Source organism: Medicago sativa, chromosome 5 (genome assembly GCF_051527215.1).
Source record: "Medicago sativa cultivar Bolivia chromosome 5, Bolivia_mono, whole genome shotgun sequence".
In the NCBI taxonomy this organism is placed as follows: domain Eukaryota; kingdom Viridiplantae; phylum Streptophyta; class Magnoliopsida; order Fabales; family Fabaceae; genus Medicago; species Medicago sativa.
The window spans coordinates 2,267,146-2,274,743 of NC_140753.1; the positions used below are offsets into that span (position 1 = coordinate 2,267,146).

The window sequence follows — 7,598 nt, forward strand, 5'->3', positions numbered from 1 at the left end:
CTTTTATGCAATCAAACCAATTTACTGCCTAGTGGTAAATCAAAATAACCTTTATACATCCTAAAATACAACGTAGTTGAATTATTGAGATTAAAAACAGTCCTCGTGGGATCGATATTTTACTACTTCGATAGTATTTGGTGCACTTGCCAAACGCCTATCAGTGGGCATGTAATGAATATTTATGAAATTTATTTTTAAAACAAAAAGTTGGAGTTTGAGAAACTTGTAAATAGGATTAAAGCTACAGTGCTTAAGTATTATTATAGTATAATATTGGATCATGGAATGTAAGACCTTAACTAATGTCTAAAACTATAGTTTAACCAAGAAATGGGTAGTCTGTATAACCAAGAACCGGATCAGATGTGTAGAACGTCTCCCGGTTATACTTGTTGAGAGGAGCATCGAGCGCGAATCTCTTTGGCAAATCTGGATTAGATATAAACAAGCGACCATAAGCAACAAGATCTGTCCTATTTTCAACTATGGCATCAATCCCATCTTGTCGCGAATAGCCTCCGGCAACTATAAAAGTGCCATTGAAGGCCTTTCTCATTGGCACCAAGCTGTGAAGACATTCAACTTTTTCAGTAATAGTTTTCATTCTTGGTTCCACCATGTGACAGTAAAGAATATTGTATTTATTTAGGGCATTAACCATATAAAGCCCCAATTCTTCAGGATTGGAGTCTCCACATTCTCCATATTCTGCGAAAGGCGATAATCTAATTCCAACTCTTTCTGCACCTATCTCATTCACAACGGCTTCAACAATTTCCAAAGCGAATCGCCAACGGTTTTCAAGGTTTCCACCGTATTTATCAGTTCGGTCATTCACTTTATCTTTCATAAACTGCTCAATCAGGTAACCGTGAGCCCCATGAATCTCAACTCCATCAAAACCTGCAATTTGCGCACCACCACAAGTATGTTGGTACATTACATGATATACAAATTGCCTCTTAAAGAACAAACATTCTAGTTTTTGAAAGCATTGTATTATGATTGAACAATTCTAAATTTGGAGACATTGTTACCAGCTGCTATAGCATTCCTTGCGGCAAGTCTGAAGTCATTGACAATCTGAGGAATTTCATAGGTCCTTAGGCGCCTTGGTGGTGTGAACTTAGCTATATCAATGCCATTGCTTCGAGTTTGTGGTTTGAGTGATTTGTTAGTAGAAGAGATTGGTGCCTGCCCATTTGGTTGAAAACCTGTTCAGAATAATATGAAAGATTATATCGGATAAATCGACAGGTATATCATATGCATAAACATATATGTATCGTATATAACCTTTCTTTTGACAGAATATATGTATGTTATGTATATTACTTAAAAAATCAGAATTTGGTTTTCCCTTGACACATGCTCAATAAACAACAAAGGAAATATGACATAAATTATTGTCCAATTTCTTGCACTGACTGACACTATTTCCTAGTGTCCTAACATATGTCATTTTTCTATTATCTATTTGCTGCAGCCATGCCTTTCGCGTTTGCATTTCGACAAAAAAAGGTTTTGAAGGAAATGACAGACAGAAGCAGGCAAATCAAAGTATTAGACTCTACTGGTTAGTTAATCAACATCTGAGTTAGTTATGTCATTTAATTTACTGCTTGTTTATAAACATTACTTAAGAGTTAAGCCAGTAAGGTCAATGGATTTGATTCATTTCATTCATATATGGTAATACGGTATGGGATCTCAATCTTTAACTTCTTCTCAAATCCTCTCCTTTCTCATCCATGGCAGAACCATCCCTTGCTTCCACAAATGGCTTAGCAAACTATCCAACTCAAACAGGTCCTTACTCCCTTCATCCCAGGAAAACATTGCTTCTAGTCCTTTATGAAGACAGGTATCATTTTTAGAGTAGGATTTCAGGGATTTAGATTGCTTGCAGTCACAATCTCACGCATTCATGCTGTCAGCACATCGGTAGCCATTGGAACCAGATCAGACGGTCATGATTTCAGATTTAAAAAAAATAAAATCTATAATGAAATATGGTTTATCAAATCTCGATCAAACGACCACCGATGTGTTAACCACGTGAGATTGTTGTGCAAGCAATCTAAATTGAGCATGAAGCGAGCTCTCCTTGCCGAGAGCAAACTGACATTCATCAATGGCGACATTGTAGATGTTACAAGATGCGAAATGATTAAATCAGATTCATTCATTTAAACTGGCATACAGCATTGTTCATAACTTCATATACAAGTAATACATTCCCTCCAAACTATATTAATTGGCTAAACTAACTAGTGTAGTAATGTTCACATAAAGTCTAATAATACATTCCCTCCATTTATCTAATCTAATCTAATCTAACTTATTTCTAATACTAATAACAATGTTAAGAAAAATTGCCAACCCTAATTCTACTACTTTTTGGCGCCAAAGATGCTTTGTTGTTATTGGTCCACATGATTTTGTAACTCATCTATTTACTAAATATTTCCATTTACATATATTAATTCTTATATTTATTATGTAACTCATCATTTGAGCTTTGTAACATTCCACTATCTATTCTTACATCTTTCAACTACATCTGGCTGTTTTTTTTGTACGATTTATTCATCTACAAGTAGTGCTAACTCATTCATTTAAAAAAATAAATAAACGGTCAGTTACATTCCTATTCATATGTAAATAACAATTAATTATTGTTTGTACAAAAAAACACAATTAATTATTGTAACTCCTTTTATTTTTATACCATCACTATAGGATGTGTCCCTTTACATTCCTCCACGTAAAATCTAAAAAAATGTTAGGCTTTAAATCATCTTAATTCCCTTATTTCCCTTTCACGTATATAACCAACACTAATCTCTCATATTCCTTTTTTACTCATTATATGTTGCATTTGATCATTTTCCTCCTGATCTTTTGGCTTTACCACCAGGTTTGTTGTTGATGTCAATGACACAAAGTAAGCTATTTTCTACGTTTTTTTTAACCATGTTATTCAAGTGTTCTAATCTTATTGTATAATCTTTACTTTCACAGGCTGGGAGTAGTTAAAAACAAAGGTACGCATACCTTTGTGGATGATTTCTCTAATATGCTAATTGACGAGAAGGTATTGGTTGTTCCTCTTAAATTGACCATATGGTTAGGTTATGTAATTATCTATACTTATCCTCTTTCATTTGTATTGCTCAGTTTATTCTCTTATATGAATATGATGTTGTTTAAGAAATTAAAAAATTTCTTAGTTGTTTCAAGTATTTATTTCTAATATTTTTCTCTATGATTCTAAGAACTCCAACTCAATACACATGAAGGCCACAAAGGAAATAAATAGGAAATCAAAGTAGAATGCATTTAGATTTGTACCAAAATAATCTCATGGTCAAGTAATGTAATTTCCTACTTCTTATGAATTGAATTGAGCAATGACAACTTATGTTAGTCTTAACATAATTCATTGCAAGTGGATTTATCATGTAACATAATTTTCTACTTATTCTGAAGTTAATTGAGTGATGACAACTTATATTAGTCTAACATAAATCGTTACATGTGGATTTCTTTATTTATATATATTGCGCCTTCTACAAGAGGAATCACATTTTGTATTTTTTTAAAAATTGGCAAAGATGTATTTAAAGAACTCCGATCCAAGCACAAGATGTTCACAAATAATAGTGACGACAACTTATATTAATCTAACATAAATTTTTGCATGTGGATCTCTCTCTCTCTCTATATATATATATATATATATATATATATATATATATATATATATATATATATATATATATATATATATATATATATATATATATATATATATATATATATATATTGTTACTCACAAGTTGTTTTTTAATCATCAAATATATTTTAAAAGAACTCAAATCCAAACACAAGATGTACCCCATTAAGAGATAAAGATATACAAAAATATACTCTAGCAGGAAAAATAAAAAAACCATATAATCAAAATAAGAAAGCTACTAAGTAACAAAAATAGGGAGATGGTGTGACGACAAAAAAAAAACAGCGGAATAAAATGACTTAGAATATATTGACTTTTTTTACATTCCTAATTTTAATTATATGACATAGGTAATTGAACAATTGTAGTTTTTTTTTTTTTTTGGGAATTTTCAGGTGTGAATCACATATTCTATTATAAAAAAGAAAGATGTCAAACCACATTTGATTATAAGTTAAGTTTTTGAATAACAAAGCCAGCCATAAGCATAGTTCATATGATCCGAGAGAAAGACAGAAAAATTGACAAAGTTGCCTCACGGTGGAGTGGCTGTCCGAGAATACATTAGTCATGCTATTATTGGCCATTGAACAATGCATTCATTATATGCAACTTCTTGCAAGCTTCATTTTTTCTCTATTGATGTTATGGTGTAACAAATTTGTGAAACTAATGTTTTAATTTGTCACAAGTGAATCTAAACTTATTTCACAAGACCGGTCCTAATATTTTTTTCTTCAAGGGAGACTGGTCCTAATATATGTGACTATCTTTTATGTTTGGTCATGTATGTATTGGTAAAATAATTCTGAAACAACTATTATCGCAAAACTCAAACTAATTTTTTTTTCTTGCAAGCTTCATTTTTTCTCTATTGATGTTAATAGGTAACTCGATGAAGTCCATCACATTTATTTTCATATATTATTTTTCAATGTAAATGACCCGTGCGGTAGCACTGGTAAACGGTCTAGTGTTATTTTAGTCTGCAGAAACATGTTAAGATATATTTGACCTAAATGCAAATAAAATTGAGTTAACACTTAATAGCTATTTTGATTTGATGAGGAACAAACAAATAAATACCTGAATTAGAAGCCCTTCCACCATGCCAAATCTGACAAAAGAATATACCTTCTTTGGCATGAACAGCATCTATAATGGGTTTCCAAGTTTCAACTTGATCTTTTCTCCAAATGCCTGGTGTGTTTGGATACCTTCATTCACATCATATCATATTCATATTATAATAATGGATTTAATTTATTTTTAGTTCCTATAAAAAATATCAATTTTTTTTGTTTGATCCCTACATTTTTTTTATATCAATTTTTGGTCTTAACCTTTGTTAATAGCAAGATACTTTTTGAACAACTAAAATATAACAATGTATTTGATATCATACAAAAAAAGTTATCATTTATAACCATTGATTTGACTCGAGGAAAGAAAATAAACTAATAAAAAATGAAATTGCATCTAGATATATATAGTTGGACAATTAAGTAGTTGTTCTCTAAAAAAAAGAATTAAATAGTTGTTCAAATAACATTTATCTTTAGACAGAGATTTGTTTGGAAGGATATAATTTTAATCTAGGGGAGGGGGAAGGAAATGGAAGAAATTTTAATTTAAGAAAAATGCAAATTGTATTTTTCACAATTGTACTCTATCCATCTCAAATTATAAGTTATTTTGCAACAAAAAATTTATAACAAATTACAAATCATTTTATAATCCCATTGACACATTAATATTTTTTTTACCGGCACGTTTTATGATTTATTATTCTTTCTCTTTTCACTTCTTTTATTTTCTCTTTCTTATACAATTAATGAATGATAATTTTGTAAAATAATTCATAATTTTTCTCTCTTTCTCACAAACACAATTAACTATATTTCTTAATATGTGTAAAATTATCAAAGTTGCTCATAATTTGAAACAAAGGTATTAGTATAACTTATAAGTCCAAAACATGAATAAATATCATCTCCCCTCCAATTAGAAATCAAATCTCTAAACTTGTTTAAAGAGTTCAAATCATTTATCACTTGAACTGAATCACTTATTACCTGAACTAATTCATTATTAATTATTTTTTTAATTGTAAGGTGCTGCAGTGTACTTGTCATTTGGAAAATTTAAAAAGACAATTAGCTTGTATGGTGCTCTTCGAAGATATTTTTTATCATCAAAATATAAATAATTGCAAAATGTGTCTCCATGTATTTACAAATATGTAAGTTAACTTTTTATATATAAAATACAATATTTGTCAGATATCTTTAATCTTTATAAATTGTACCCCAAATGTGTTACTCCCTCCATCCCGGTATATCTGAGCCAGTTTGGTTTTTCACACAGATTAAGAAAAATATATAAATAAAGGGGAAAGTTGAATATATTGAATTGGGAATGATGAAAGTAATATTAATTAGAGTTATATTGTATGGGAATGATGAAAGTTGTATTGAAAATTGAAATGACTCAGTTATTTTGGGACACTTTTTTTTAGTAAATGGGTCAGATATTCCGGGACGGAGGGAGTATTATTAGCTAAAAAATATCAATATTTCAACTTTAGTTTACAGGTGCCAAAATTTCATTGATCCTAGCAAAATACAAAGAAGAACTCCGTTTACACCACCAAAAGAAAAATACTAAGAAGAAATTTGTTGATATAAATAATATATTATTATATGTATTTGACACATATTTATACACCATGATTAAAACACAATATTAAAGTAATTATTAGATTGTCAAAAAAAAAGTAATTATTAGATTTTTCTAGGTGAAGATTATTAAATTTATTATCGTCTAATTAGAAATCGTAAATACAAAGTATTATAGTACATACATGCATATATCCATTAGCCATACGGTTTCAAATATATATGCATGATTTTCAAGTGTTCAAATGTACATAATATATAGATGGTTAATGTACTACGACACTTTTGTGTTAACCGTCTTATTAAATTTGTGTTAACTCTCTAATTTATTGTATGATGTCAAATATAATGGGAGTTTGAGTTGAAGAGAACATATATTAAAAGGATGAAGATGTACCCTAGAGAGGTTTCAGAGACACCAGTGGATTCAGCTATGAGAAGACCTCCTTGAGAAGTCCTTTGAGAGTAATACAAAGTAGTATGGGGTTGAGGTGCATTGTGGTAGAATCTCTGTCTAGTCAATGGTGCCAAAACAACTCTAAAAATGGGAATGGTTAGGAAGACCAAGCATTGAAAATTTGAAATTCAATAGAAATAAAGTGTGCGTGAAGGTACATATACATACATACCTATGAGATAGATTAAATTTTCCCATCTTGTAAGGAGTAAGAAGAGGAATGGGATCAACATTTAATGCACCAGCCATTTCCATTTGTTGGTTGATTATTATGTTAAAAAAAATAACAATTCACTATGAAGAGGTTGTGTATTTGTATTACTTTTTACCAAAGGATGTGTAGTTGTATTAAAAAGAAAAAAAAATGATAGAACTAATTAATTGTTTCAAGAACAACTTTCTTTTTGGGTTATACTTCTTAATTTTTTATTTTATGGTCATTATTATTGTGCTTTGAAAATAAAAATAAAAAAAACAATTAGCCTCCACGTAGGTGTCTCTACTTGCTTTTTTAATTGCAAGTTGCCTCTATGCACTTACTTTGCTTTAAAAATTCAAAAAGGACAGGCCCCGTTTGGATTGGCTTATTTTGAGCTTATGTGGGCTTATCTACTCCCATAAGTCTTTTTAAAGGTGTTTGGGTAAATAAATAAAAATAGCTTATCGTAGTTTCTTAAGCTGCTTATGCCATATTTTAATAAGCCTAAATTTTCAGCTT

At 30.1% G+C, this 7,598-nt stretch overlaps 1 pseudogene across 1 annotated transcript; it reads right to left on the reverse strand.

The window, feature by feature from the left end:
- Nucleotides 1–469: 469 nt before the first annotated feature.
- LOC146919066 (putative 12-oxophytodienoate reductase 11) lies at nucleotides 470–7,264 on the reverse strand (annotated as a pseudogene). Its single transcript, XR_015011338.1, has 5 exons — nucleotides 7,053–7,264; nucleotides 6,821–6,961; nucleotides 4,832–4,962; nucleotides 1,041–1,217; nucleotides 470–906 (listed from the first exon to the last, which is right to left on the reverse strand). The product of XR_015011338.1 is annotated as a putative 12-oxophytodienoate reductase 11 (transcript).
- Between the last annotated feature and the right edge of the window lie 334 nt (nucleotides 7,265–7,598).